The following is a 23,250-nucleotide window of genomic DNA, read 5'->3' as shown; positions in this document are numbered from 1 at the left end:
GCCAGTCACAAAACAACACATATTATATGATTCCCTTTGTATAACAATTTAAAACAGGGTAATCTATACAGAGAATAGAAGTGGTTGCTTAAGGGTGGTTAGAGGAATAAAAGGATATGGAGGTAATAGCTAAAGACTTTGGGTTTTCTTTTTGAGCTGATAAAACTGCTCTAAAATGGCTATGGTTGAGCATATCTGTGAATATACTAAAAATCATTGACTTGTACACTAAAGAGATAAATTTTATGATATGTGAATTATATCTCAATAAAAGAAGTCAATACATGAAATGGAGAGAAATATCTGCCCATGGAAGCCCCATTAAATGTATTGAAATTTATTATTATTGTTATTATTGCTATTATCCTTCAATATGAGACCTAAATCACCCCAGTAATGGGGTTTAATTTTGCCTAAATTAAAACAAATTTTTGCATACCTGTGCTTAAAGAAAATAAAGCTAAATTCTTCTGAAAAAAGAGAATGGCTTATGTATCCTCCATTCATACTTCATCTTTCAATTAACATTCTACACTAAAGGTAGTGACTTTCTACATATTAAAAACAATGTTACCCATAGATTCATTCCACATAAAACAGTGAGAAATTATTTTATATTTTTCAGAAATGAGTGATACAAAGTGATTCTTATAGTCTCCAAATCAAGGAAAGAGTCTAGAACCATTCCTTACTGGAGCATTTCATAAATGGGATTTGAAAGGGTGCTGTCTCCGCAGCACCACATTCTGTAGGGTTGAATTAGTCATAAACTTTATGTCCACAACTTTACTATGTACTATCTTACTTAATCTTACTTAGAAACATTAAATGAGGTAAAAAAAAAATCAGAAATAATAGAGGTTAAATATACACCTCCTCTTTCCCAATGGAATAACTACTGGAAACTGAAAAAAAAATGCAGATTTATAGATGTGAACTACAGGGCAATTTACACATATGCAAAAAAAAATCTTTAGCCTTGGTTTCTGAGCAATGAATCCATTTATTCAAGAAACAGTAATGGAAATATATACTAGTCCAGACACTGGCTATGCTTTAGTCACCTTAGCTCTGATAAATAGTGGAAAGAGAGTTACTTAAAAGAAGCTTGTTTAGTAGTTAATATGAATTAGGAATTATCCTTAAAATAGCTGTGATACAAATTGATACATTATGCAGTATTCTATGGTCATTTTAAATCAGTTTTTATAGGTGTAAGTTTATGTTGAGATTAAATGTTTTAATGCCATAAATTAATTCCAAAATTCCATAAAATCATTTATGTTCCCACTGCATGAGTGCAAACTTTAAGCAGTTGTTAAATACATTCAATATCTTTTGAAAGTCTATAACATCCACTACAGATTATGCCTTATATAATAAGCAAATGCTTTATTGTCTTGTAAGCAAGCAGTATCCAAGGAAAACACCTTCATTTCTTGGGTAGTTAAGGAGATCCATAAGCACATATAAATAAGATTGAAAATTATTCTTGCTTGAGGTCTGGTATTGTAAGGGGTACTGTCAGAGGCCTGTATCTATTTGATCTTACAGCCCAAGTCCAAGTGCCCAACACCCTTTTATTAAATCTGTCTTTTTAATTAAAATTCAAATTTCTTTAAGAAAAAAAAATCAGATCATCCCACTTTGGATGAGGTGGATGTCTCTGGTACAACCACCATGGCCAAAGCACAGAGAACATGACATTGCAAGCCTACCTTTTATGGTCTGTTATCATGTCAAAAAATCTAAGAATAAAGTTGCATGCAGAAAGAAAATAATGGACATCTTTAAAATAACTATAATGCCAGAATATGCAAATTATCAGGAGCTACACAGCTGCATCCTCCTTTTGTTCTCCAATCCAAATTATAATATTCTTTCATTGGCAATATCTTACTTTTATTCAAGGGGCAATTATGAAACAAATACCTACCAAAAAATAAACATACATGTACTTGTCTGTATGTAAATGTATACATATAAATTTTCTGTTGTATTTTATTAATTAGAAACTATGAGAAAAACCTGACAAAAATTGAATCTGTTTTTTGAATCATAGTATAAATTTAGACTTCTTTATTTGAAAAACATCCCTTGAAAGTGTGCATCTGGCTCAACTTCATATTTCTGATATCTGATTATTAGCATCCTCTTAAAGAATTTGTAACTTTACTTAGACATATTGCTTTTCTGTCTTGCATTTGTCTATGTGTCTAAATTTTCTATAGATGTACTGTTAGCAATTTTACAAGGTGGGTATGGAATAACATGGATCTGAAATATATATTGCTTTAACACTATGGATGACATGTTTTGTGAAATCCAAAATAATAATTTTTTCAGAGTATCCTAGCTTAGCAATGAACATTGAACATTCCATACGTTGCAGACTGTGTTGAATGTGCCAGCAACCTGTTCTTGTCTCTTGGGCAGTGGAGAGGTGTGGAGTGAACCTACCACCAAGTGAAGTACTTTATGCTCATTCTCATCCCTCATGCTATTTCTGATTACTAATGCTAATTTCTTTGTGTGTAATTTCCACCTTGTTTCTTATTTAAGACTCACCACAAATTCAATTTCTTCATGAATCCTATTCACAAACTCTTGCTCACAAGTATCTTCTCCTTTTTACTTTTTTAGTGTCACTAATTATCTGTATTCACACCCCCTTTTTAATACTAGGTCATATAGTATGCTTTGTTTCATTACATAAGGCTGTCTTTTTCTTTAAACTTTTAAGTTTTACTAAGGCTAGAATCTCTCTCTCTAAATATCTCTCTCCTCTATCTCTCATTCCTTTCTCCCTTTTAATTTTCTGCCTTATGAAGCTAATGACAAAAAATATTTTCTGTGAATGCACTACATGCCATAAAGGTGCTAAATAATTTATTATTTTTAATTTATTTATTTTGAGAGAGAGAGAGAGAGAGAGTACGTGTGTGTGAGCTGGGGAGGGGCAGAGAGAGAAAGGGAGAGAGAGAGTCCCAAACAAGCTCTGCTGGATCCAATGAAGCATGAAGTCATGACCTGAGATGAAACCAAGTGTCAGACACATAACCGACTGAGCCACCCAAGACCTCCAATGTGATAATTTATATGATTTGTCATAGAATATATGTTGAATAGTCACGAAATTAAATTGAATTTAGTTGAAAATGATGTACCAAGTGTTTCCTTAAAACAGATGGCATGTTCTACTAACCATATTTTATGGACTAACTTGTATACACTCAAAATCCTAAGTTGAATCCCTAATCTTAAATTTGACTGTATTTGGAAATAGAATATTTAATGAGGTAATTAAGGTTAAATGAGGTCAAAGAGTGGGGCACTCATTCAGTAGGACCAGTGTCCTTTATAAAAAGGAAGAGAGACACAAAAGGGGTGCCTGGGTGGCTCAGTTGGTTAATCATCCAACTTAGGTTCAGGTCATGATCTTGTGGTTAGTGAGTTCAAGCCCCAAGCTGGGCTCTGTGCTGACAGCTCAGAGCCTTAAGCCTGCTTCAGATTCTGTGTCTCCCTCTCTCTCTGCCCCTCCCCTTCTCCCACTCTGTCTCTTTCTCTCTCGAGAATAAATAAACATTAAAAAAAGAGAGAGAGACACCACGAGTGCATGCATACATAGAAAAAGCCATGTGGAGGACACAGAGAGAAGATGGGCAACTGCAAGTCAAGGAGATAGGCCTTTGGAGAAACCAAACCTTCGACATCTTGATCTGAGACTTCCAGGCTCCCGAACTATAAGAAACATATATTTCTATTGTTTAATCCTTCCAGTCTGGGTTATTTTCTTATGTAGCTGTAGGTTACTAATGCACAATGCTAAAGATAAATAATTACACAAAACAGTAAACTATTCATAGTATTTTTAGATAGTTAATATTTTACTCTTGGGAACTGTTCCAGTTTTATTTAATTAAAATCATTCTTAATGTTATTTCAAGAGCACATTTGGAATACCCACCTATCTCTGAAACATAGCTTATCATTGTGTAGAAAAAAGGTAAAATATCTGTTGATTTCAGTAGAAAAGAAATGAGCATAAAAGCTGAAAGTATGAGTTTTCCATATGAATTTATATTCAAGCCCAGGCACACAAATAGTTTTTTGATAGATCTTTATATTCAGTCCAAAATATATGTTGAATATCATTAGGGCTGTGACAACAGCAGCATTATGAGCCATTTCTGCACTGCCAGAGAGAATCTGCCTGTTCCCTCTGTTGAATAATAAGCTTTTTGACTGGACTGTCCACCTCAGGGCTTCCTTGTCACATTGTTGAATATTTTTGTCAAATCTCTGCATTATTTAAATTAATTATATTTTGATAATAAATTTATTTAAGGAATTCCTGTCCATATTAAAAGGGGAAAAAATCCTGAAAACAAAAATTTAAAATAGATGACTCTCCTAAAAGTCTGGGCATTTGAGCTCTAAAAATAACTTATGTGTATGTTATATACATGAATACATATTCACATGGCATATACATCACATAATTAGATTAATAACACAGGACCACATAAATTCCACCTAGATTGACTACTTTGATAAAATTGATCAAACAAACTGAAATTCAGCCAAATAATGATACAGGCAAGGAAACAAAGAAACAGAGACAAGAGAGACAGAGAGATATTTTAATTTCATTCATTACTAAATTCAGTTAAAAAGTGTGAACCAATGGTATGTGTAGTCATGCTTTCTATAAGGTAGCTTGGAGGGCTATTGTTTTTGTCTTTTAGTATGGATATAAGAAATATCTAGTTGTCATTCACCCCTCCACCACGGCAGCATAACCTTGCCACTTTTCTGCTGAGTTTCTAAGTTATAGAAGTTGTTGGTGACAGTCACACCTCCTCTGTGAGGTGCTGCATTTGAAGATTGCATTGTCCTTCAACATGACTAAAAATATTGGACAGTGATTGAATGTCGTCTAGTGCTTATTAATATGCATATTGTCATTTGTCATCTCGGTCATCACTGACACTTTGTCATTTATGTTACTGTAAGCATTATATCAACTGAGTTGCTAGATTTCAGACCTTCTCTTGCTTGCAAACTCATCAAAAATACAGGTTACCCTCTTCAAGAAGCCATAGTAAAAAAAAAAAAAAAAGGTAGGTTTAAGATCATTTGAATCCTTTCATCCTTTACGACAGTACAGAAGACAACTACCAAAATAATAAGAGAAAAAATGGATGACATAAATTGAAATTTTAATTGATTGTATCTAAGTGTATTGATTACCACATGAAAAGGTTGAATTTCCTTTCTTAAAAGTAACTAAATAAAATCTTTTAAAATAAGATAGTACTTCGAAGAGAGCTCTCATATCTTTTGTCTTATTTTATGATCATAATATCTCTTTGAATAATGATACGTAAGTAATACCATCTCTTTGTAGGTGGGGAAACTGAAGATCAAATATTTTTTAATGATTTACCTAAGGATGCAGTTTTAAATGTGAGGACTGACAATAGATCCCAGATCCTCATATCTTCCATGTGATGTTTCTCATCAGTGTGTTTTTCTATTTCAACTAAGTTCTACTTCAAAGACTTATTTCAAAGCATTCTTTGAGATTCTTAACATTTGAGATTATAAATAGGCCTTTTATGTCACCTGCTCAATATACCATACCCTTCTTTTCTTCCTACAAGAACACTGATTTTTTTTGTTGTTATCCACTTGCCAGCATAAAATCATGTGTTTCAAGGAAAGCTGCCTGGTTTTTATCTACAGATGGTGGATAAAATTTGGATCAATTCACTCATGGTAATTGCATCTTTCTTGCCAGTGATTAGATTAAGAATATCCATGTGCCCAATGATCTATGGATGAAGTCTTCTGAGCAGTTTTGGGGAGCATCTTCCTCACTCCTTAGAAAATAACACATGAGGGGCGCCTGGGTGGCTCAGTCGGTTGAGTGTCTGACTTCGGCTCAGGTCATGATCTCACGGTCCGTGAGTTTGAGCCCCGCGTCGGGCTCTGTGCTGACCGCTCAGAGCCTGGAGCCTGTTTCAGATTCTGTGTCTCCCTCTCTCTCTGACCCTCCCCCGTTCATGCTCTGTCTCTCTCTGCCTCAAAAATAAATAAACGTTAAAAAAAAACTTTAAAAAAAAGAAAATAACACATGAAAACACTTCATGTGGATGTTTGGAACACAGTTTCATGTGGATATTTTCATATCATGACTAATACTGAAAACTTCAATAGATACTTTACTATGCAACTGGGAATGAAAACAACATCTGAAGGAGCTCAAACTCAAAAATAACAGAGAAGTAAGAGGATAACTCTCACATAAAACTCTTGTAGTCTTTATACTTTTAAATATATGACAACACATTTTATATTTAAATCCAGTTTGAGTAAAGGTTTTCCATTATTTTCATTCAAAACATACTGACACATAAAAACTCTACCCAAGGATACTTTGCTAAATAATGACGTAAGTAATTATTGAGTGTTGCATGCATTATTTTGAAACATCACTAAATAATTGCAGTAGGAATCATATAATGTATGTAGAAAGATCATCAGAGAAAAGGATATACTCTAATATTTGCAAAAGTATGCCCCATTGAACATGTTTTACATGGGAGTTAGGGATAGACAAAAGGGGGAGGAGGTTTCCATATCAGACACAATTTAGAAAGAGAAGTGAGTTAAAATGTCTTAACCTGTTTCTTTACTGAGTATATCTACAACCATGCTATAGTACATCATGAATATCAAATATCAGTTTTAGTTTGGAGCATTTTTTTGAACTTATATATCCACAGGATAGTGCATGTGTGTGTATAATGTTGTGGGATGTTGTTCTCAGAAACATATTTTAGGAGAAAATGAAAAATGAAAATTCAGAAAGGGTACAAGATTTTCAACATTTTGAGACCACTTAGTAGCATAATTGAAATTAGCAAACTGGTCTGCTGATTTTCTCATTAATACTATTTCAGTCACATCATTTGGCCTATTCTTTAAGCAACCAAATAAAATGTGGTTCCTACTCAAATACAGATTTAATTATATGTATTTGATGATAGTGATGGAATTTTAGAGAATATTCTTACATAGAAAGCAAATATTTTAAAAAGAGGGGCAGAGGAAGACACTGAAAAGGATATATATTTGGAGTCATACATCCCTGCGTAACTATACTTATATCAGATGAAATATTTTACAGTCACAAGAGACAAAGAAAAACATTGTGTAGTAATCAATTAATAAATCAATTTAAAACAACAATATAATAAATTTAAATAAATATGACTCAAACATCAGAGAACTTAAATATATGAAGAAAATATTAGGAGAATTGAAGAGAGAAATAAACAGCAATATAATGATAGTAGACAATTTTAGTACTCCATTTTCAACAATGAATAGATTATCCAGACAGAAAAACAGTAAGGTAACTGGACTCGAACAACATTATAGGCCAAAAGGATCTAGCAAACATTTATGGAATACTCTACCCAAGAGAAAGAGAATATACATTCTTTCAAGGGTATATGAAACATTCTCCAAAATATGTTACATTTTTTGCCACAAAACAAGAAGACTTAAATAATATCAAGTACCTTTTCTGACCATATTGATATAAAACTAGAAATTAATACCAGAAAGAAACATAAACCATTCAAGAATATATGGAAATTAAACAATGTACATCTGAAAATTCAATGGATCAAAGGGTCAATTAAAAGGAAATCATAAGATACCTGGAGACAAATGAAAATGAAAACAAAACATCAAAAATTATGGAATGCAGCAAAAACAGTATTAAGAGTGAAGTTTATAAAAGTGAATTACCTACAATAAAAAAGAAGAATCACAAATAACCTAATTTTACAGCTCAAGGAACTAGAAGAAGAAAAATAATAACTCCAATTTTATCAAAAGGGAAGAATTAATAAAAAATTGATGAAGATAGAAAATAAAATAGAAACTAAATTATAATAGAAAAAATCAAATTAAAAGTTGGTTTCTTTAAAAAAGATCAACAAAATTAACAAGTATCTAGTAGACACTAAGAAAAAAAGAGAGGGCTCAAAATTAGAGGTCAAAAAGGACACATTATAAATTGTGTCAGAGTAATAAAGAGATCATATAAATTCACTTTGAAAAATTATATGCCAACATAATTGAATAATCTAAAGAAAGGAGAAATTCGAGGAGGAGCCAAGATGGCAGAACAGCATGGAAGTTTTTTGTGTGTCTTGTGTCCATGATACAGCCAAACCAACACTAAACCATACTGAAAACCTAGAAAACTGATTGGAAGATTAAGACAACAATTTGCACAACCTGAACCACAGAATTCAGCAGGTATGTGGCACGGAGAGGTGAACTTGGGGAGCGAGAAGCCGCAGGAAGGGAGGTGCTTTTGCGGGCAGAGAGAAAATACGGAAACGGGGGGGGGGGGTGGTGGAGTGAAAGGGAGAATACGGGAAAAGCATCCCTCCCCAAAAGCAGGTGGAGAGAAAGTGGAAAATTGGAAACAGCTGCAAAGACTAAACTAAAAAGGGAGAAAGGAGAAAGGAGAGGGTTAAAATTCCATTAAGACTGTAAACAAGGGGAGCACAAAGGCTGCAACTCCGCAGCTCCATGCCTGGCAGTGCTCTGGTGGGAAGGGCTAATACCCAGGAACAGAGTGGGGTCCGGGAGGTTCTCAGGCCACACGGGTAAAAGGGGTTCCACTGCTGGAAGGACATTTGGTAGAGACTGTTGAAGCCACCTGGTCCCAGCAGACCCCAGAAAATGGCCACATTCGCTGGTGCTGGAACAAGGTCATTAAGGGTGAAGCCTGGGCCAGATGTGTGTTGTGATTTTCCATAATCCCTGAAACACTGCTGCTACACTATCTCGCGAACTTTTTCTGGGGCGGGCTGGCACCTGGCCGCAGTCTTGGGGCACCAGCAGCAGCAGGGTCCAGCAAGAGTTCCTGGGTGCAGCCGATATTCAGACATTGCTCATTCAGCTATTGCTCAGCGACAACCTCCCACAGAGGGGCGGAATGACCAAAGCTGTAGTCCCTCAGAAGTAAGGGGCTGGGGAAAACAGCCTCATCTGAGACAAAATTCAGGAAAGAGGTACTGCCTGGGGCCTGGTCACAGAGAGTGAAAAAGTGAGGATTGGACAAAAGCTGAAGACAGAGGACAGGTGTGCAGTTGCTGATTGGGGAGAACAGAGTTCCAATACTAGAGACTGGTTAGCTGGGTGATGCCATTTTCACTGATGCTGTGTATGCACATACATATCTATGAACTCTACACACTCCACTCCAGTAGGCTAGCAGCGCTGTCTAGTGGAGAATGGAGCCATTACACTGAGCCCCACCCAACTGGGTCAAACTCACTCCTCAAGAACACAAGTCTCACCACCTCCTTAGTTTATGGACCATAAAGCACTTCAGAGTCTGACTTCTACAGGAAAACAAAATAATTTCAGTCCTACTTCAATCTGTTACCAGGTCCATCTATTCAATTTTCTTTCTTTTTTCTTTTTCACTTCTTTTCTTTTTCTTGAATACAGAAAGAGAAAAAAAATTCATTTTTATTTTCAATTTTTATTAAAAATATTTTTCTTTAATTTGTACTACTATATTTCTTAACTGTGTGTAATTTTTTTAAAATTCTATTTTACTTCCATCATTTCATTTTATTTTTTTTTCAACGTTTATTTATTTTTTTTGGGGGGGGGGACAGAGAGAGACAGAGCATGAACGGGGGAGGGGCAGAGAGAGAGGGAGACACAGAATCGGAAACAGGCTCCAGGCTCTGAGCCATCAGCCCAGAGCCTGACGCGGGGCTCGAACTCATGGACCGCGAGATCGTGACCTGGCTGAAGTCGGACGCTTAACCGACTGCACCACCCAGGCGCCCCTCCATCATTTCATTTTAGACTACTACAGTGTATTCACTTTTTCAAATTTTCAAATGATTTCCTTTTTTTCTCTTTTTTGTTTCTTTCCATTTTCTTGAGTACAGAAAGAGAAAAAAAATCATTTTCATTTTTAATTGTTATTAAAACTATTTTATTTAACTTTTTCTAAAATATTCTTTATTTTTGTGTAAAATATTTTCAAATTCCATCCTACTCCAATCATCACATTTTAGTCTACTACAGTGTATTCATTTTTTGACATTCTCAAATGATTACCTTCCCCACCTTTCCTTTTCTCTAATCTGTCAAACCACTTTCAACACCCACACCAAAACACCACTAGGATCTAACATCATGTTTTCCATTTTTGTGTGTGTGTGTGTGTTTAATTTTTTAATTTTATTATTATTTTTTAGTTTTAATATAATTTTTAATTGTAATATTTCTACCTTATTAATCCCTTTTCTCTCTTAAAAATGACAAAACATAAGAATTCACCCCAAAAGAAAGAGCACGAAGAAACGACAGCTGGGGCTTAAGGAACACAGGTACAAGCAACATGTCTGAACCAGAAATTATAAGCATGATAATAAGAATATTAGTCAAAAATAGTTTAGAATCCCTTTTTGCAAAGATAAAAAAAGTAAAAACTAGTCAGAATGAAACTAAATATGTTATAACTCAGCTGCAATCACAGATGGATGCTGCGGTGGCAAGGATGGATGAGGCAAACAGAATCAGCATTACAGAGGACAAAGTTATGGAGAACAACGAAGCAGAAAAAAAAAGAGGGAGATGAAGGTAAAAGAGCATGATTTAAGAATTAGAGAAATCAGTGACTCATTAAAAAGGAACAACATCAGAATCATAGGGGTCCCAGAAGAGGAAGAGAGAGAAATAGGGGTAGAAGGGTTATGTGAGCAGATCATAGCAGAAAATTATCCTAACCTGGGGAAGACACAGACATCAAAATCCAGGAAATACAGAGGACCCCCATTAGATTCAACAAAAACCGACCATCAACAAGGCATATCATAGTCAAATTCACAAAATACTCAGGCAAGGAGAGAATCATGAAAGCAGCAAGGGAAAAAAGTCCCTAACCTACAAGGGAAGACAGATCAGGTTTGCAGCAGACCTATCCACAGAAACATGGCAGGCCAGAAAGGAGTGGCAGGATATATTCAGTGTGCTGAATTGGAAAAAATATGCAGCCAAGAATTCTTTATCCAGCAAGGCTGTCATTCAAAATAGAGGGATAGATAAAAAGTTTCCCAGACAAACAAAATTTAAAGGAGTTTGTGACCACTAAACCAGCCCTGCGAGAAATTTTAAGGGGGAATCTCTGAGGGGAGAGAAGATAAAATATATATATCAAAATGAATAAAGATTAGAAAGGACCAGAAAACACCACCAGAAACTCTACCTCTACAAGCAGAATAATGGCAAAAAATTCATATCTTTCAATACTCACTCTAAATATAAATGGACCCAATGCTCCAATCAAAAGAGATAGGATAGCAGAATGGATAAAGAAAAAAAGATCCATCTATATGCTGTTTACAAGAGACCACTTTTTTTTAAAAAAAAATTTTTTTTTCAACGTTTATTTATTTTTTTGGGACAGAGAGAGACAGAGCATGAACGGGGGAGGGGCAGAGAGAGAGAGGGAGACACAGAATCGGAAACAGGCTCCAGGCTCTGAGCCATCAGCCCAGAGCCTGACGCGGGGCTCGAACTCACGGACCGCGAGATCGTGACCTGGCTGAAGTCGGACGCTTAACCGACTGCGCCACCCAGGCGCCCCAGACAAGAGACCACTTTTGACCTAAAGACACTCAGATTGAAAATAAGGGGATGGAGAACCAACTATCATGCTAATGGTCAACAAAAGAAAGCCAGAGTAACCATACTTATATCAGACAATCTAGACGTTAAAATAAAGACTGTATCAAGAGATGCAGAAGGGCGTTATAACATGATCAAGGGGTGTATCCACAAGAAGGCCTAACAATTGTAAACATTTATGTGCCAATGTGAGAGCACCCAAATATGTAAATTAATTAATCATAAACATAAACTCATCGATAATCATACCATAATAGTAGGAGACTTCAACACCCCACTCACAGCAATGGACAGATCATCTAATCAGAAAATCAACAAGTAAACAATGGATTTGAAGGACACACTTGACCAGTAGGACTTAACCGATATATTCAGAACATTTCATCCTAAAGCAGAGGAATATACATTCTTCTCCAGGGCACATGGAATGTTCTCCAGAATAGACCATATATTGGGACATAAATCAGCCCTAAGTAAGTAAAAAAAGTTTGAGATCATACCGTGCATATTTTCAGTCCACAATGCTATGAAACTCAAAATCAACCACAAGAAAAAAATTGCAAATGTAACAAAGACTTGGAGACTTAAGAACATCCTACTAGAGAATGAATGGGCCAACCAAGAAGTTAAAAAGTAAATTAAAAAGTATATGGAAGTCAATGAAAATGATAACAACACAACCCAAAACCTCTGGGACACAGCAAAGACGATCATAAGAGGAAAGTATATAGCAATCCAGGCCTTCCTAAAGAAGGAAGAAAGATCTCAGATACACATCCTAACCTTATGCTATAAGGAGTTGGAAAAAGAACAGCAAATAAAACCCAAAACCAGAAGAAGACAGGAAATAATAAAGATTAGAGCAGAAATTAATGCTATTGAAACCAAAACAAACAAACAAACAAACAAACAAACAAACAAAAATAAAATCCAGTAGAACAGATCAATGAAACCAGAAGCTGGTTCTTTGAAAGGATTAACAAAATTGATAAACCACTAGCCAATTTGATCAAAAAGAAAAAGGAAAAGACCCAAGTAAATAAAATCAAGAATGAAAGAGGAGTGATCACAACCAACACAACAGAAATAAAAACAATAATAAGAGAATATTATGAGCAATTATATGCCAATAAAATGGGCAATCTGGAAGAAATGGACAAATTCCTAGAAACACATACACTACCAAAACTAAAACAGGAAGAAACAGAAAATTTGACCAGACCCATAACCAGTAGGCAAATCGAATTAGTAATCAACAATCTGCCAAAAAACAAGAGTCCAGGGCCAGATGGCTTTCCAGGGGAATTATAACAAACATTTAAGGAACAGTTAACACCTATTCTCTTGAAGGCGTTCCAAAAAATAGAAATGGAAGGAAAACTTCCAAACTCTTTCTTTGAAGCCAGCATTACCTTGATTCCAAAACCAGACAGAGACCCTACTACAAAGGAGAACTATAGACCAATTTCCCTGATGAACATGGTTGCAAAAATCCACAAGAAGATATTAGCCAACCGGCTCCAACAATACATTAAAAAAAATTGTTCATCACGACCAAGTGGGGTTTATACCTGGGATGCAGGGCTGGTTTAATATCAGCAAAACAATTAACGTGATTAATCACATCAATAAAAGAAAGGACAAGAACCATATGATCCTCTCAATAGATGCAGAGAAAGCATTTGACAAAATACAGCATCCTTTCTTGAGGAAAACCCTCAAGAAAGTAGGGATAGAAAGAGCATACCTCGAGATCATAAAAGCCATATATGAACAACCCAAAGCTAATATCATCCTCAATGGGGAAACACTGAGCGCTTTCTCCCTAAGGTCAGGAACAAGACAGGGATGTCCACTCTCACCACTGTTATTGTACATAGTATTGGAAGTGTTAGCCTCTGCAATCAGACAACACAAAGAAATAAAAGCATCCAAATCGGCCAGGAGGTGGTGAAACTTTCACTCTTCGTAGTTGACATGATACTCTATATGGAAAACCGTAAAGATTCCACCAGGAAACCGCTAGAACTGATTCATGAATTCAGCAATGTTGCAGGATATAAAATCAATGCACAGAAATCAGTTGCATACCCATACACGAACAATGAAGCAACAGAAAGAGAAATCAAGGAATTAATCCCATTTACAGTTGCACAAAAAACCATAAAATACCTAGGAATAAATCTAGCCAAAGAGGTGAAAAATCTATACTCTGAAAACTATAGAAAGCTTATGAAAGAAATTGAGGAAGACAAAAAAAAAATGGAAAAAGATTTCATGCCCCAGGATAGGAAGAACAAATATTGTTAAAATGTCAATACTACCCAAAGCAATCTATATTGAATGCAATCCCTATCAAAGTAACACCAGAATTCCTCACAGAGACAGAATAAAATTTGTATTTTACCAGAAAAGACCACAAGTAGCCAAAGCAATCTTGAAAAAGAAAACCAAATCAGGAAGCATCAGAATCCCAGACTTCAAGCTATACTACAAAGTTGTAATCATCAAGACAGTATGGTACTGGCACAAGAACAGATACTCAGATCAATGGAATAGATTAGAGAACCCAGAAATGGAGCCACAAACGTATGACCAACTAATGTTTGACAAAGCAGGAAAGAATATTCAAAGGAATAAAGACAGTCTCTTCAGCAAATAGTGCTGGGAAAACTGGACAGCAACATGCAGAAAAATGAACCTAGACCACTCTCTTACACCCTACACAAAAATAAACTCAAAATAGCTGAAAGACCTAAATGTAAGACAGCAATCCATCAAAATCCGTGAGGAGAAAGCAGGCAAAAACCTCTTTGATCTTACCCGCAGCAACTTCTTACTCAATATGTCTCCAGAGGCAAGGGACAGAAAACCAAAAATGAACTACTGGGACCTCATCACAATAAAAAGCTTCTGCACAGCGAAGGAAACAGAGAAACTAAAAGGCAACCAACAGAATGGGAGAAGATATTTACAAACGACATATCAGATAAAGGGTTACTATACAAAATCTATAAAGAACTTATCAAACTCCACACCTGAAAACCAAATAATCCAGTGAAGAAATGGGCGAAAGACATGAATAGACAATTCTCCAAAGAAGACAACCAGATGTCCAATTGACACAAGAAAAAATGCTCCACATCACTCATCATCAGGGAAATAAAATCAAAACCACAATGAGATATCACCTTACACCTGTCAGAATGGCTAACATTAACAACTCAGGTAACAACACGTGTTGGTGAGGATGCAGAGAAAGAGGCTCTCATTTGCATTGTTGGTGGGATTGCAAGCTGGTGCAGCCACTCTGGACAACAGTATGGAAGTTCCTCAAAAAAGTAAAAATAGAACTACCCTACAACCCAGCAATTACACTACTAGGCATTTATCCAAGTGATACAGGTGAGCTGTTTCGAAGAGACATATGCAACCCCATGTTTATAGCAGCACTATGAACAATAGCCAACGTGTGGAAAGAGCCAAAATGTACATCGATAGATGAAAGGGTAAAGATGATGTGGTATATATATATGTGTATACACATATATATATACCACATCATCTTCCACATCATCTTTATATATATATATATATATACATATATATATATATATATATATATATATATATATATAATGGAGTATTACTCAGCAATCGAAAAGAATGAAATCTTGCCATTTGCAACTACATGGATAGAATTGGAGGGTATTATTCTAAGTGAAATTAGTCAGAGAAAGACAAAAATCATATGAATTCACTCATATGAGGACTTTAAGAGACAAAACAGATGAACATAAGGGAAAGGAAACAAAAATAATATAACAGGGAGGGGGACAATACATAAGAGACTCATAAATATGGAGAACAAACTGAGGGTTGCTGGAGGTGTTGTGGGAGGGTGGATGGCTAAATGGGTAAGGGGTATTAAGTTATCTACTCCTGAAATCAGTGTTGCACTATATGCTAACTTGAATGTAAATTTAAAAATTTTAAAAATAAAATTAAAAAAAAGAAAGGAGAAATTCCCTGAAACATATAATATACCAAGATGGAATCATGAGGAAATAGAAATTATGAACAGAACATGAGTAAGGAAATCGAATCAGTAATTTAAAACCCCCAGCAAAGAAAACCCAGATTCAGATTGCTGCACTGGTAAATTCTAGCAAACATTTAAAGATTTTTCTTTCCTTGTATTTAGCTTTTGGCATTTAATTATAATGTATTTTGGTGTGGTCTCTTTGGGTTCATCTAATTTGGAACTGAGTTTCTTGGTTCTGATGTCTGTTTCCTTCCCCAATTTAAAGAGGTTGTCTGCCATTATTTCTTCAAATAAGGTTTCTGTTCCTTTCTCTCTCCTCCTTTTGTAATCCCTATAATATGAGTTATAGTCTGATGTTGTCCCATAAATCCCTTAAACTATCTTCGATTTTTTTTCATTGTCTTTTCTTTTTCCTCCACTGCCTTCTCTTTAAGTTGACTCATTCATTCTGCTGCTTTGTCTAGTCTGCTGTTGAACACTTCTAGTGTATTTTTCAGCTCAATTATTGTATTCTTCATTTCTAGGATTTCTGTTTGGTACTGCCTTGTATTTTCAATCTCTTTGTTAAAATATCATTCTGTTCATCCAGTCTTCTCTCCAGTCTCATAGGCATTTTTACTAATATTACTTTGAACTCTTGATTAGATAAGTTATTTATCTCCATTTCATTAAGGTTTTAATTTCTGAGATTTTTTCTTAACATACAGTTTTATATTGGTCTCAGGTGTGCAATATAGTGATTCAACAATTCCATATATCACCCAGTGTTTATCACGAGAAGTGCACTCCTTAATCACCACACCTATTTCATTCATCCCCTCACCTCTTCCCCTCTGGTAACCATCAGTTCTCTATAATTAAGAATCTGTTTCTTGACTTTTCTCTCTTCGTCTACTTTATTTCTTTTTGCTCATTTGTTTTCTTTCTTAAATTCCACAATGAGTGAAATAATGTTATTTGCGTTTCTTTGACTGGCTAGTGGTATTTTGAAAAAGATTGCATTAAATGGGTAGTGTGCTCTGAGTAGTATAACATTTTAACAATATTTGTTCTTCCAATCCACAAGCATGATAGGTCTTTCCATGTGTTTTGTGTGTTGTCTTCGATTTCTTTCATCAGTGTTTTACAGTTTTCAGAGTACAGGTTACTCATGTCTTTGGTTAAGTTTATTCCTAGGTATCTTATTGACTTTTGGTACAATTGTAAATGGTATTGATTCTTTAATTTCTCTTTCTGCTACTTCATTATTGGTGTATAAAAATGCAACACATTTCTGTACATTGATTTTATATCCTGCAACTATACTGAATTCATATATCAGTTCTAACAGTTTCTTGATGGAGTTTTATGGTTTTCTATATACAATATCAAGCCATCTGCAAATAGTAAAAGTTTTACTTCTTCCTTACCAATTTGGATATCTTTTATTTCTCTTTGGAAATCTTTTATTTATCTTTTATTTCAATTTTTTGCCTAATTTCTGTGTGTAGAACTTCCACTACTATGTTGAATAGAAGTGGTGAGAGTGGACATTCTTGTCTTAGTAGTGACCTTAGGGGGGAAGCTTTCAGTTTTTCCCCATTGAGGATGATGTCAACTGTGGGTTTCTCATATATGGTCTTTGTATGTTCAGGTATGTTCCCTCTAAACCTACTTTGATGAAGGTATCTATAATGAAAGAATGTTACACTTTGTCAAATTCTTTTCCTGCATCTGTTGAAATGATCAGATGGTTCTTATCCTTTCTATTATTGATGTGATGTATCACATTGATTGATTTGCAAATATTAAACCACACTTGCAACCCAAGCATAAATTCTGCTTCATCATTGTGAATGATTTTTTTTATGTATTGTTGGATTTGTTTTGCTAATATTGTATTGAGGATATCTGCTTCTGTGTACATCAGGGATATTGGCCTGTAGTTCTAGAGTGTCTGTATCTGGTTTTGGTATGATAATGCTGGCCTCATATAATGAATTTTGAAGTTTTCCTTCCACTTCTATTTTTTTTTAAATAGTTTATGTATCAACTCTTCTTCAAATGTTTGGTAGAATTTACCTGTGAAGTTATCTGGTCTTAGCCTTTTGTTTGTTTCAAGTGGTTTGATTACTGATTCAATTTCTTTGCTCATTATCAGTCTATTGAAATTTTCTTTTTCTCCTTTTTCAGGTTTGGTAGTTTATATGTTTCTGGGAATTTATCCATTTATTCTATGTTGTACAATTTGTTGGCAAATACTTTTCATAATACTCTATTATAATTGTATTTCTGTGGTGTTGATTGTTATTTGTCTTTTCTCATTTGTAAATTTATCTATTTGAGTCCTTGCTCTTTTTTTTCATAATAAGTCTGGTTAGAGGTTTATCAATTTTATTGAATTTTTCAAAGACCTAGCTCCTGGTTTCATTGATCTTTTCTGTTATTTGTTTTGTTTTCTTTTTTAGTTTCTACATCATTTAATTCTACCCTATTCTTTATTATTTCCTTTTCCTGTTGGTTTAAAGTTTTACTTGTTCTTCTTTTTCTAGCTCCTTTAAGTGTAAGGTTAGGTTCTTTATTTGAGATCTTTTCTGAGATTTTTCTTGCTTTTTGATGTAAACCTGTATTGTTATATACTTCCTTCTTAAAACCACTTTTGCTGCATCCCAAAGGATTTGGACCACTGTGCTTTCATTTTTGTTTGTTTCCATGTACTTTTTCATTTCTTCTTTGACGTCTTCGTGGATGGATTCATTGTTTAGTAGCATGTTATTTAACCTCTATGTATTTGTGATCTTTCCAGATTTTTTCTTGTGGTTCTAGTTTCTTCACTTCTAGATTCATAGCATTCTGGTAAGAAAACGAGCATAGACTTAACTATAGAGAACAAACTGATGGTTACCATAAGGAAAATGGATGAGGTGGATGGGTAAGATAGGTGATGGGGATTAAGGGGTATACTTGCTCTAATGAATATTGGGTGTTGTATCAAAGTGTTGAATCACTATATTGTACACCTGATACAAATATTACACTGTATGTTAACTACCTGGACTTTAAATGAAAAAAAAATAAGAAAAGGTACATCGTATGACTTAGATCTTGAATTTGTTGAGGTTGGCTTTGTGGCCTACTATGTGATCTATTCGGGAGAATGTTCCATGTACATTTGAAAAGTGTGTATTTTGCTGTTTTATGATGGAATGTTCTGAATATGTCTGTTAAATCCATCTGTTCCAGTGTGTCCATCAATGCCATTGTTTCTGTGTTGATTTTCCGTGTGGATGATTTGTCAAATGATGTGAGATGTTAAAGTGTCTTACTATTATTACATTTTTATCAATTAGTTCCTTTATGTTTGTTATTAACACTTTTATGTGTTTGGGTGCTCTTCTGTTGGGTGTATAAATATTTATAATTGTTACAGTTCTTGATAGAATGTCACCTTTATTATTACATAGTGTTCTTTGTCTCTTGTTACAGTGTTTGTTTTAAAGTCCACTTACTCTGATGTAAGTATTGTTACTCTGGATTTCTTTTGAAATCCATTTGCATGATACGTGTTTTCCATCCCCTCATTTTAAGTCTAAAATGAATCTTCCACAGGCAGCATATAGATGGATCTTGTTTTTATCTATTGTGTCACCCTATGTCTTTTGATTGGAGTGTTTAGTCCATTTACATTCAACATAATTTTTTTTTTAATTTTTTTTTCAACGTTTATTTATTTTTTGGGACAGAGAGAGACAGAGCATGAACGGGGGAGGGGCAGAGAGAGAGGGAGACACAGAATCGGAAACAGGCTCCAGGCTCTGAGCCATCAGCCCAGAGCCTGACGCGGGGCTCGAACTCACGGACCGCGAGATCGTGACCTGGCTGAAGTCGGACGTTTAACCGACTGCGCCACCCAGGCGCCCCCATAATTTTTGAGATTATATATATATATATATATGTAATTTTTGAGATTATATAGATACATATGTGTACACACACACACACACATATATATATATATATATATATATATATATATATAATTTGTTTTGTGGTTGTTTTTGAGGATTTTCTCTGATCCTTTCTTATCTTTTTTTCATGGTTTGCTGATTTTCTTTAGTGATTTCTTTCTCTTTATACTTTGAATATTTATTAGTGGTTTTTGATATATGGTTACCATTAGGTTTATATATAACCTTTTCTGCATATAGTAGTATGTATTAAATTGAGGCTTGTTTAAGTTTGAACCCATTCTTTACTCCTGTCCTCCCTAAATTTTAGGTATATGTTGTCATATTTTACATCCTTTTATTTTGTGAGATCCTTGACTGATGTTTTTACAGAAATATTCATTTTTACTCCTTTTGTGTTTCTTACCTTTATACTGTCATTTTGGTCTCTCCTTTCCATTAGAGTCTCCTTTAATATTTCTGTCAGGACTGGCTTGGTGGTCAGAAACTCCTTTAGTTTGTTTGGGAAATGATCTCTCTTTCTATTTTTAATGATAGCTTTGATGGATAGAGTATTCTTGGCTCAGGTATTTCCCATTCAGGACTTTAAATATATCATGCCATTCCCTTCTGGCTTCTAAAACTCTGCTGAAAAATCCCCTGCTAGCCTTATGGGTTTTCCCTTGTAAATTACTGTCTTCTTTTGTCTTGTTACTTTCATTTTTTTTCTTTATAACTGTATTTTCACATTTAATTACAATATGTTGTGGTGTGGATCTGCTTTTGTTGATTTTAATGGGGGTTCTCTATGCCTCCTAGATCTGTATATCTGTTTCCTCCTTAGATTAGGGGAGTTTTCAGCCATTATTTCTTCAAATAAATTTTCTGACCTCTTTTCTCTCCTTTTTCTTCTGTCAATCCTGTGATATGAATGTTATTACATTTGATGGTGTCACTCAGTTTCCTAGATCTGTTCTTATTTTATGTAATTATTTTTACTCTGTCTTGTTCAGCTTGATGATTTTCCATTACTGTGTCTTCTAGGTCAGTAATTCGTTCCTCTGCTTCCTCCAGCCTGCTGTTCATTCTATCAACCATATTTGTCATTTAGTTTATTGAGCCCTCTATTTCTGCCATATTATTTCTTATAATTTAGGATGATTTGATAGTTATCTAGCTGTGTTCATGACAGGTGGAAAGCCTAGGGTCCTCCTACTCCATTGCCATCTTCCAAACTTTTGCTGAGATATATATCTTGTTCTTTCATTTAGAACATATTCCTCTTTTTCTTCATTTTGCTTGCTTTTCTGTGTTGGTTTCTATACTGTTGATGAAGAAACCACCTCTCTCGGTCTCGAAGAACTAGTTTTGTATAAGAGATGAACTTTGTTCAGCCCTCCCTCTGCTCTTGGTTATCACTCATACTTCTGTGATTGTCTAAGCAGCCTATTATATTTTTTGTAGCTCCCAGTAGTTGAGGATGTGCCACAACCTTTCAGTACACCAAGGAAGGGACTAAATCCAGGCTGACTAGAAGCTAGGCCCTTAGGCAACACCTTTTACATATATGCAAATATAACATTCCTGAGGAGCTTCAAGCATAAGCCCCACTGGTGACCGGAGCAGGCAATATGGAGGTATTCCCTGCATGTCAATCACAAAATCTGGGGTTACATATGAATATATACTCTCTTTTATGGGAGATACTGGTGATCTGAAGCAAGGCAGAGGAAGAACACCATGATGAAAGAGCACCAGGCACAATCTACATTCCTTGAGAGCAGCTCCACAGGCCACTAAGTGTGTGTGGAATCTAAAGCCTTCCTCTTGGCTGAATTCTCCAGAACAAGCAAAGTGGCCTCCTTTACAGAAAGACTGAGAAAACAGGGAAATGTGCTTCAGTTTGTTTGTTTGTGTGTCCTGGGAGTGGTAGCCTACCACAGGCTTTCCCTGTGATTATCATAACCCTGTAAGACCCAGGAATGCAAGCCCTTCTAGCCACCAAAGTCAAGTAATCAAGGGGTGTCCACTATAAAAACTGGGCACCAGACATGTCAAGCTCCCCTCCAGGAGACAGTAGTTCTCTGGAGCATGGCAGAAGGTGACCACAGAATGCCCACTCCTCAATGTCTCTTGAAAGGATTACAGTCAGCTCCTGGAAGTGTGTTTAATTAGAAACTTGCCCCTCAGACCAATCATAATAATAAGCTAATAGACCTTCTCCACAGAAAGAGAAATTTCCTGGGTCTGTTGCTTCTTGCTGTGCTCTGGGGGTGGTAACTATTTAAGAACTTTTTCCCTGTTACTTACAGTCTTATGAGGCCCACAAGCATAAGCCCCACTGGCCACTAGGCAATGCAATTTAGAGGTGTTCTCTGGTGGCAGTCAGAAAAATCAGGGCACTAGACATGGGTATGAGCTCTTTTCTTGGTGACACTGGTTATTACAGAGCCCTGAGACCAGAAATGCAAACTCCCCTGGAGTCCATAGCCTGGTGATCAAAGAGCATTCCTTGTCTGGCAACCACAACGATCAGGTCACTAGATGAGTATAAAGGTTCCCTTCTGGGAGATACTGGTACTCTAAGGCAAGGAGAGTGCAAAGATGGCACTTACTAGTCTTTGTCCCTAGAACATATTCTGGCAGGCTCCTAAATGTATGTATTAAATTAAATGCTTTCTCCCCAGGCCAGTTTTAATATAAGCAAGTGACTCTTACACTTTAAGTCTGGGCATGATTAGCTGTCTCTGAGCTGGGTCCTGGGGTCGGCGAGTCTGAGCATGCCAGCCTTTTAAGAAGCATTTCTCAAATCGCTACCATTTTGTAAGCCTCAGGATATGAGCCCTGTTAGTTTTTAAAAGTTTTTAATGTTTTGGGACTTGTCTCCCAAGTGCATGTCTTAAAAGATGGGGCACCTAATGTCAGGCTTGAACCCTTACTCCTCAGGAAGAAGCTGTGGGCTTTGAGTTCCCTCCTAGCTGTGGGTGGTCACACCAAGGTTGAAGCTTAAGGTAAAATTGTAGGTCAAATTGTGGCTTTCTCTTCATTTTCCCAATGTGTAGTCATCATTTAGATAGCCTTTAGGTTTTTATAGACAAAATTATTCCATATGGAGCTGTAGACTCAGTGTGACCATTGGAAGAGGTGAGTTTAGAATCTTCCTATGTCACTATTAACCAGAACCCTGAGGTATTTTCAGACATAGTATATACATAGATGTGTGTATATATATATACATATATATATATGTATATATATATGTATATATATATATTTGTGTATATATATGTATGTTATGTGTATATATGTATATTAAATATATATATGCATATATATTTAATGTTAATAAATCTCCTCATAAGTTTTTAGAGCTAATAAATAAGTTCATCAAACTTTCAGAATACACAATCAATAAATAAAAATAAACTATATTTCTAACACCTGAAATGAACGATCTGAAAATAAAATTAAAAAAACATTTTATTTACAATAGTTTTAGAGGAATAAAGTAGTAGTAAACTTAACAAAGTTCAA

Source organism: Lynx canadensis, chromosome X (assembly GCF_007474595.2).
Source record: "Lynx canadensis isolate LIC74 chromosome X, mLynCan4.pri.v2, whole genome shotgun sequence".
Classification (NCBI taxonomy): domain Eukaryota; kingdom Metazoa; phylum Chordata; class Mammalia; order Carnivora; family Felidae; genus Lynx; species Lynx canadensis.
This window is presented reverse-complemented; position numbering follows the sequence as displayed.